Source organism: Mya arenaria, chromosome 9 (assembly GCF_026914265.1).
Source record: "Mya arenaria isolate MELC-2E11 chromosome 9, ASM2691426v1".
Taxonomy (NCBI): Eukaryota; Metazoa; Mollusca; class Bivalvia; order Myida; family Myidae; genus Mya; species Mya arenaria.
Window position 1 is genome coordinate 1,773,091 of NC_069130.1, and position 10,886 is coordinate 1,783,976.

Here is a 10,886-nt window from a genome sequence, read left to right on the forward strand (position 1 = left end):
TTTATATGTATTCTTCTTACAAACAGTGTGAGATTAATCGCATGATTCTTTGGTTTGAAATTTTTCCTAATACAAATTTTTGCAATGCATGCTTGTAGTCCAGAGAATAGCATCGCTTTAATGGTACATGTATCCTGTTTTTAGCTCGACTATTCGAAGAATATGGAGAGCTATATACTACTCACCCAAGCGTCGGCGTCACACCTTGGTTAAGGTTTTGCATGTAAGCACCTTTAAGTCATTATCTCAGCAAATACATCATGTATTGCATTGAAACTTTAGATATGTATTCCCAACTATCTAACCTACTAAATTAATGAAGTTAGATAACACTTATTTGAATTTAATGCAAAAAATGGGCCTTTATTATTTGACTTTGAAATTCTGGTTAAGGTTTTGCATGTAAGCACACATAGGTTGATATCGCAGCAACTACTTGATGTTTTGCATTAAGATTTTATACAATAGTACTCAACCATCCAACCTTCCTAATTAACCAAGTAAGATAACTCTAGTTTGCATTTAATGCAAATAATGACCCTTTATTATTCGACTTAAAAATTCTGGTTAAGGTTTTGCTTTATGATTTGACATATAAATTCAAATACATCATGTATTGCATTGAAACTTTATACACAGGCTCCCAACTATTCAACCTTCTTAAATAATCAGGAAAGATAACTCTATCTTTTATATTTTATCATTTTTGCCCCTTTATTATGCAACTTAGAAATACTGTTTAAGTTTCAAGTATTGAACTAAAAATTTTCCATGTAACCACATTCATGTTAATATCTCAACAAATACATAATGTATTGCATTGAAATCTAATCTAATTTTACAGTGATCCATGTTTCGCCAAAACTTTTTAATCCTTACACTGAACAGCGGCGAAATAGTCGAACGCGCAGTCTCTGTGACAGCTCTTGTTTACTAGAGAAGTAAAACAGGTAAGTTGTTTTTGTTGACTTTACTTAAAGAATATTTTGATAAAAAGATACTAAAACTCGTCATCATATAATAGACTGTATTATACAACTCGTCAAGGAAATATGTTAGTAAGATCGACAAAGGCTAAGTTATTTACACATTTCCTGAAGTTGTTGAATATGTTTTTTAAAGCTTCATCAATGAAAACTTGACATCAGTACTGTTTTGAAAACAAACATATATTTATATATGTCGTTCTCGGATGACCCTGACTGAGACCTTTTTGACCTAATTATTTTTTAGAGCTATAGCATTTTAGACAGTTTTGAAAACAATATTTAATGTTGTCTTTTGATGACCTAGATTGTGGCCTTTTGACACACATTAAAATTTGAAGCTTCAGCCATGAAATTAAGACCATTGATTCGAACTCAAAAATCAAAATTGTGCTTTGATAACGTTGTCCTTTCGACATACTTTCCTATTTTTAAGCTACTTCAATGAAAGTTTTTTAGTACAGTTTTCAAAACAAAAAGCAATGTTGTGCTTTGATGACATAGAATATGATTTTTGACATACATTCTATTTTTGAAGCAACAGCAAAATTTTTTAGACCATGTGTATAACTTTTAAAACAAATATCAATTTTGTACTGATAACCTTGATAATTACCGTTTGACCATCTTTTCTATTCTAAGGTACTGCAACGAAAGTTCAGTAAGTTTTGCAAAACAATTATCAATGTTGTCCTCAGATCTTCTTTACTGTGACCTTTTGACCCTCTTTCATAAAATGTACTGCTTTAAGAATAATTATGAATGTTGTGTTTGGCTAACAATGATTGTGACATTTTCACTTACTTTTTTTATTTTTGTGGCCTCTGCAATAAAATGTTGCTATGTTTGGAAAACAATTCATCATTGTTGTTCTCGGGTTACTTTAAAGGAACTGTACAACAGATTGGCACCAATTTTTTTTTTCCTGTAACGCAACTCAGGACAATTATTTAATAGAATGTGTTAAGCTTTGAATCATAATTATAGAGAAACGACCAAAATGTAAAAAAATAGCAGTCCAGTGTTGTATCCGCTGTGCTACAAAGGCTTACTCCAAACGGGTGGTATTTTTAAACTATATACCTTCGTAGACATACCCAGTAATATTTTTAATGGAAAAATACAAAATCACTGCTTAGCTAAAATAAATTGTAAACTATGTGGTACTTCAGTTAGTAAGATTCAATGCATTGTACACATTAATACCAAGTTTATGTCAGTTTTCGACAATTGTTTTTCTTGCAGATTGATCATCTTGTGCACAGTTGCTTCAGCTAAGGCCTACGTTTTTAATTTTGAGTACAACATTGAACTTTGGACCATGTATACTGTTTTAAAAAACATCTGTTAATGTTATGCTTCAGTTATCTTGATTGTGTCCTTTTGGCGTATTTGTTATGCAACTGGAATGAAATTTTGACTATGAAGTAGTTCTGCAAACAAACATTAACGATGATATTGACAGGTGACCTTTTCATCAACTTTTCAAAGCTACAGCATTAAGATGAATAATTATGTTTGGAAAATAAATATCAAGCTTAGATATTTGGTTTGAAGCATTGTCTAATTGTCCTCACCTAAGAGTGTTCAAATTATGCTTCTATGTTCAAGATTAGGTTCCGATGATTTTCTGTGTTTATAAGAGAAAGGACTTAGTTCTATACTTGCAGCATACCGAACAATGTCACCGTCCATCAGCACTTTCAGTGCTTTGATTAAAACTTGTAAGATAGATACGAGGAAAGCAATGTTTTGTTTAAGTTAATATCGCATCGAACTGGAATTACCTCTCCACCAAAAGGTTTGATTTTTTTTTTACTTTTACAATTGATATCCTTACTTTTGTAATGCACTGGTGAAAAAAAAATGCACATTGAAGATGGATGTATTACAGTTAATAAATGATTATTGTTTTTATTTTTTTGTAATTCTAAAAGATGTTATGTGTTGTTGTTGTTTTTTTCATTTAAAAGACAAAGCAGAAAGGTTTTAGTGTGGCGTGCACTGTTTGCAAAATATATTAACTGCATTAAAAATTAAAAAACATGATAGTAAAGTAAAATTACACTCAAAACAATTTTATTGTGGCATGCAATGTTTACAAAATATATTAACTGCATTAAGAAATTAAAATAATTTGAAAGTATAGTAAAATTTCACTCAAATCGATTTTAGATGGGGCGTACATTGGTCCGTGTATATACCGTCTTTCCAGTCATAAGACGAACGAAAAATGATTTGAATGTTCCTAAAAAACGAAAAGACGATATATACAGGATAGCTTGTTTTTCGTTTTTTTTTTCATTTAACACTTTGTTAAACAAAAACAAATACAAAAAAAACGGTATAAATAAATATTCTCCTTGTTTTGTATTCCGCGATTACAATTAAAAAACGGAAAAGGAAAAAGCCTGTCAATTTCGGTTCTCTAATCCATCATTAGAAAAACGAAAAAGAATTTGCATGTTCCTTTTTCATTTTTTACTTTCATTTGTAAAAAAAAACGAAAAACGAAATGACGGTATATACACGGACTTGAATTGTTATCAAAATATATTGATTGCATGAAGAAATTCAAATCATATTTAATGGTAAAGCATAACTGCATTGACAGTCTCCATGCACGATTTCTCGAAAGGTTCTAAGCGTAAATATCTTAAGTAGCTTATATCATTAAACCAAATGTCTTATTCAGTCTTGAACTTACCGAATAAAACTAAAATTATCGTGATTATAATTATGAAAATTTGCTCTTAAAGCTGCACTCCCACAGATTTACCGTTTTGACAACTTTTTTTTATTTTTTGTCTTGGAATGGGCAAATTTTTGCGTAAATATCTGCAAACCAGACTGCTGACAAAATATCAGATTGAAGGTTTTCATATTTCCGTTCAAAACTAATGTTCTATGGCTTAAACCGTTACTAACGGTTTAAGAAAAAATGCATAAAATATAAGTTTTTGAACTTTCATATAAAAATCTTCAATCTAAATATGTGAGAGTGCAGCTTTAAAGCTCAAAATTGTTAAAAATAAATAAATACATGTATTACATAAATATTACCGAAACAAAAACATGAGATTAGCTTTAAACTGTTGTAAGTGACTTAAATTCATTTTCGTTCACCAGAGTGATGATGTTATGCGTTATATTTAACGATCGAACCTCTGATGAATGCAAATGCTTAAATTTAGCAAGAGATATATTCGTGTTTGTTTTTTTAGACATCGTTTAATAAATGCTCCCGCTACCCAATGTAGCTTATACTTAATATGCAATTAATTGATTTGAAATGTTTATGTCACGTGATATATGATGTAAATTAAAGTGGAACAATTGCAAGAAACAGTATGTTGACGTTACTTTACAAATATGTTTGAATCTTGTATACAATACGTAAATTTCAGTTCCAAAATGATAAGAAACTCGGCCTACCAGTAGAAAACAATAGTGGGTTCACCGGACAAGTTCACACATTTTGAGACCAGCTTAAATAAAAGCAGATCATCAAAATAATTCAACTGTCGCACTAGGCCTTTCGAGATTTTCTGACATCTTTAAACCGCAGTAATGCATAGTTATTTTATGCTAGACCGTTGGTTGGTTTGACCTCTTTGATAAATCTGAAAACATTTTTTTTGTCACTGAATGTATTTCAGGTCATATGCCACCAAAGCAGGAGTTCATTCCTATTAAATGACTGTGCATATGCTAGCTTTGCAAAGATGATGAACACTGCAAATACACCCTATATGCTACCATCGCAAGCTTATGTATGTACGTTATCTATGGAAAGCCGGCGTTCACCTTTCCGGAGATCATAATTCTTGGTTGCGGAGATGATCTCCGGGATTCTGAATGCATGATCTCTGGAGAATAAATCACATTTTCTCTATTGAATCATATAGGCGAAATTATGATCTCCGGAAAGGTGAACTCCGGCTTTCCATAACTGCCATGTTATCTATGCTTTATATAATTATGAACAAGATATAAAATTATGTTTCATTCATTTTCAGCTGACGGTTACCAAGTGCATTGAAAAGGAAAATGATTATGTGCCAGGGCGGGGAAAGTGCGTCACACAGGTAGTTCAATATTTTAATTTCGAGATTAACGGGACGTGAGGTTTGTCGTTTAAATTATCATAACAGTCATTGTTTGATTGTTTAATTGCAAATCGATTAAAGAACGAGCAAATAATAAGTATGTACTATTCGGAACCACTCGGCCATTTTCCATCCAAAACATAAGTAGTATACTTACATAAGTAGAAGTAGTTCATGGATTTTTCAATAATATTATTAATACATTATAGTGTTTGAACATGTATTTTGTATAACTTAGTTTAAATTGATTACCAGTGAAGTGAGTTTTTACATAAATAATATAGATTCCCAAGAGTCAAGTCATTAAGTTAAGTGCTAAATTGAAATTACTACGCAATCTACTTGCTGCGTAGTTAAATGTAAAGATTTCTGACATGTAAAACGTCCATATACATTAGAGGTTGTTTTTGGTGGCAGGGCAGCGGCACCTACCGGGAAACAAGGTTGGCGCAGTCGATGTGCGGTGCGGTGCAAGCTGGGCGACGAGGGGCGGTGCTCTACGAGGGGTCAGTGCGCCAACGTAGTTTGAGGCTGCGCTGTTCCGGATCGTTTCGGTGATTGGAGGAACTGAGTGGCGGCGCTACGTGTGTGTCTGCGCTGTGCGGGTGGTTTTGTTCCGGGTCGATGAAGTGCGAGGCGGCGCTATCCTAGACCGGTGTTGCTGACTGGTGACACAAGCGGGGTGTGTATACATACGTGTGCTGTTGTACAAATTTTATTGGGGAAATAAATCCAGTAGTGTAAATGTAGCCGTATATATATGTGTGTTTAATGGGTGTAATGGTTGAAGTTGAATTCATTCTTAACGAAATATAGTAAAATCCTAAGCATCTTTCAAAAATGGCGCAAAATATGTGAATCATTTGGTTCTTAGAAGTGCAGTTTATATTATTTTCATGAGAAATAATAGAAAAAAATACGAAGGGAATTTCAGGTTTGCTTTCAAAATTAAATAAAATAAAAGTATTTCTGTGTTTTAGTATTAGCTTATTATGGAGAACTCCATGTGTGGAAACAGCGGCCATGACGAGGCTGCGCCTCAAACATTGCCAGGGGACAGCGATGATCCAGTTTCCAAAGCAGACTCGTATCCAGATTACCAGCAGGATTCGCAGCTGGGGGGGGGGGGGGGTTCCAGCGGACCACACGAGATGAGCCGGTCACGGCGGCGGAGCGTAATAAAGTCCACCGTCATCGACGGGCTTCAAGGCGCGATGAAAGACATTATCCGAGCACTTAAAGACATGTGTGCAGGCCAGTCAAAGCTCCAAGTCATGGTAACGGCTACCGAGTAGCAGGAAGGTGCCTGACCCGAGGTTATCAACAGACGGCCGCACATTTGTTAGCAGAGTTACCCTATACTCTATAACTGGCGGCAACACGGACAGCAACTCGAGCACCCCGTGCCAGGTGGATGACCTCGTGTTGCAGGGTGGTAGTCATGCTGTATATCGTACCCCCACGTTTGTTCCATCATATACGCGGGCGCCGCCCGATTTCTACCGACCCCGGCCCGATGATAAACTACGAGTACCACCCTTCAACGGGAAAGAAGATTGGCGGGTGTGGATCGCGCGGTCCGAGATTATAACCGACCGTCAGGGTTGGGATGACGAATGAAGCTCGACAACTTACTTCAATGTCTGAAGGGGCCGGCCGCCGATTTCGCATTTGGGCAGTTACCACGGGAGGTACTTAACAATTACCGGGAAATCAGGGCAGATTTCTCTAGCAGGTTTCGGGTGGTGGAGTCAGCGAGGTCGTTTACTGCCAAGAACAGCCGCAAAGATCAACGTGACAGGGAAACTGTTGAGGCATACGCGGCGGAGTTCTAAATGCTGTACGGCAAGGTCCAACCACACCGAGATAGGCGAACAAGAGAGGAGGACTTGGTCAGACGATTTCTGGACGGTCTCGACTTTTAGAGTAGAGTCCCAGAAGGATCCGAGCATCATCGATGACGCGGTATACCACGTGGTGAACCTTCTGCAAACAATATATCGTATTGGCGAAGGTAAAAGGCAAAGTCGCATTGTAAGACGAGCCAATGAAGCGGAAGAGACGGTTATGCGGATGTTGATAAAACACACGAGATTGAGATTGGAGGTGACATCGGTGACGGACTTCTTATGAAGGTTCTAAAGCGGCTGGACAATCTTGAAGAGAACGCACCCATCATGCGAAGAAAAGCTTAAGCGCAGACAGGAGCCATTGAGTGTTTCCACTGCCACAAGATCGGTCACTTCGCTCGTGAGTGCTCTACGAAAGTCACCAACACTAACAGTAATCAAGAAAAAACACAAAACGTCATAGAAGAACATTTAAAGCCGGAGACTTTAAACGCTCAGGGACCAGCCCGTGCGGCCAACGGTTGGTTCAGGCTATAGACACACGATCGAAGGATCGTATCCGCCGAGTAACGTCGGCAAATGGACTCAGTAAAGGAATATTTGCGAGGGGCCAAATCAGCGGGAGAAGTGCGACATTTAAGGTAGACACAGGCCAACGAAGTTTCTTAATCGCGTCAAGGATGTTGGAAGATGGCGAAGATTGGTCGGCGACAGGGAAAGAACTGAATGGAGGTTCCAAGTAGTTCTAGGCTCGCTAGAAATCTTGCGGAGTTTGTAGTAGCTGACATCAAGGAGGATGCGATATTGGAAAGGGACATCTTGGTAAACAGTCACATGGGCTCAATAGATATTTTATTAAGCAAAAATGATATGGTACTGGGTGGCGTTGCTCTATTTCGCTGATGGACCACGAGTGTCAAGAGGTCGTGCAAGAATCGGTTCGCGGACATATAAGACCAGGGACACAGCAAAAGGTCACACGCGCTAGGGGAACGGCTGTTGAGTGTAATTGTTCTTGAGGAAGATGATGACGTTAGTCTTACGACACAGAGGACAATGACCGCAACCGCTACGCTATTTAGTAAATAGTATTTGCAGATGGTACGCGTGCCGGTCGGTCAGCGGTGGTAAAACACGCGAGTGCTGCGCTGAGGGTAGCACGGGGACTGATGAGGTAGAACCGTCAGTGAAGAACTTGTCGCCTGAGAGCCCGTCCATGCATGTGGGCACCCAGTGGGTATAGAGGGGGGTACCACAGACAACTGTTCGGCTGCACGGGACCACTACTGTGCAACGCTACGCCTGTCGTGAGGTGAAAGGCAGGTCCGTTGGGCGCCCGTCCAGGAAAGTGGGCTCCCAATGGCTATATAACTATTTGAATGTTTTACTATTATTTACATATTTTTGAAAAAGAAATGGAATAAATGTGGTTTATTTTCCTTCAGAAAATGCTTTATTGAGTCTAGACTTGGACTTGAGACTGTTCGTAATCATGGCGCCTGGTCACGCGGTGACCCCATATTTGTCCATATAGGGGCACTATCCTTTATATCGTAACAAAATGGCGTCTATTTTCCGATTCAGATGAGTAAAGCAAACATTTCCCATAAATTGACCAATGAAAACAGGTGGACGTGAAATATGCGTTACGGGGTTAGTTGGTGACTTCGCTCTCACCTGATATGGTTTCCTTTGACCCGTATATTCCATATTGGGCAACCTACTAACCCCGTAATTTATGATATTGTTTTCAAAGAATCAAAATAGCCCAATTGGTCAGTTTGCACAAAAACCTTTTTTATCCTGAACTAAAAATGCCTTACAATGACAAAGTAATAAAGCACACCTGATCTTATTAGTTTGTCTTCATTAATGAAAATGAAAATTGTTTTATGGACGTAATGAGCAAAACTAACTTTTTAGCGCATGTCTGATTTCTGACCTATTACTAGTGACTAAGAAATGTGTAGAAAACAAAGAATCACGGCGCACACAGCGTTGCATCGTTCTACAAAATTTCGTCGAGTTGAAATTTTGGCTAAGGATTGCATCGTTAATATACAAGCAAATCCAAAATATTTCACACTTGTAGATGCAGAAATTAGCATAGTCTTTTATAGGTTAAGAAATATTTTCCTATCTTTGCTTTCAAAAAAGTTACTTAGGAATCACTGTCACTTTCTTGCTTGTTAACATCGGTTTTGAACCGTGGTGACACATGTGAGAACCCCATTGAAGTCACGCGATTCCACCCACTGAATTAGACAGCTCGACTCTTGTTGTTGTCTTGAAGCTGAAATTGGTTTTTCATTTTAAAAACAGGCTGAACATAGATCTACTTGATCTACTTTTTATTGTTTACATTTTCACCGCATTGTTTGTATTACTACGCAGGATTGTGCAACTTTATCGAATACACAGTGGTTACGTTCAACCAATTTTATTTTTCATATTAGAAACGAAACTTTTTTTCTGTTGTTTTATGTTTAGTACACAAGTGGAACGTTCTTCCCAATATGGTGTTAGGGGTCGTTAAGTGTTAAATGTTATTTCGCTTGCAAATTGAAATTTATTTAATGATTACTGACTTTTAGAGGATCATATCCAACGAAATAGGCTAGAAAACGACCACATGATTTAAATCGATTTGCAACTTATTTTTATGCCCAGATATCGGCACTGGGACAATGGATCGATATCGATATCAAAATACTATTATTTAAGTTATTTGGTCACGTTTTGACAGGCAATTGGCTCTAAATATGCAACCTGTCTAGCTGTTTATCAAAAGCAATCCATTGGTCAATACTCAAGTTAAAGGAGTGGGCATGTATACATGTAATGAATTTGGTCAAACGTTAACAGTTGAGGGCGTATTACTCCAGAGTGAGAATTGCGATCAATTGTTGATCTAACTTGGTTAATAAAATGCCCATGAACATTGTAACTAAGTTTGGTAGAGTTTGCAGTAAAGAGAAGCAAAGTGAGTAATCTCACATTTAGACAATTCAAGGGGCTCAACTTCAAAGTCACAACTTCAAAGTGTACAGTGCGATATGGCTGTTAAATATCTGACGTATTGTGGTTTAAATAGTGTAAACAAGTTTGGTTAATCTGAATTTGACCAAATGTTGACACTTTAAGGGCAATAACTCTTGAGTGAATAGTGTGATATTGCCGTTAATCGAACTCCGTCTAAATATCATGGCAATAGGCATTTGGTGAAAATGGAATATAAATGTAAAATAAAACAAATGTAACATATAAAAGTAAGAACGTTTATTCCAAATACGACAATGATTCAAGTACATTTACAATTAGATATTTTTAAATCTCGAGTTTGGTACACATTATCTTATGAAATAAATTAATAATCACAATGATGAAAGATATGATAAAGGTCGCTTATTTTTTATATAAATGAAACTCTGGCACTGTATTACATTAAAAGCGAAAACAATGTCTATAGTTCAACCTCAAGATCACTATCACGGGATGAGTGTTAGTCCACCTACATGTATATAAAAGTCGTCACGATGTTTTAAATATAGACAGAGAAACTTTTCTGTGTGGCTTCAACTGCCAAATCTCCATGGCAACAGTTTATACCGTAGCTGTAGGTCACTTTTGGACATTTTGTATGGTAAGGCTCGTAACCGAATACTAACACTGGTTCCCCGTTTCCTGGCATAAACCGGGGCGTTCCTGATTCGCCTCTTCTAAACTGACAGTGTTGTGATTTGAAACACTTCGATGAAGGCGACATAGACTGTATTCTGTGTGTTCCATTCGTATTTCCAATACGTGTTTCACTGTATTGTTCATAATATTCAGGATCTTTGTTCCGCTTTTCAGCATATTCTATATTGGAATATATCATGTCAGGTTCCCTCTTCGCCCTGTTCTCTTCAGTTTTGGGTATTAGCGTTAAACCATTTGTC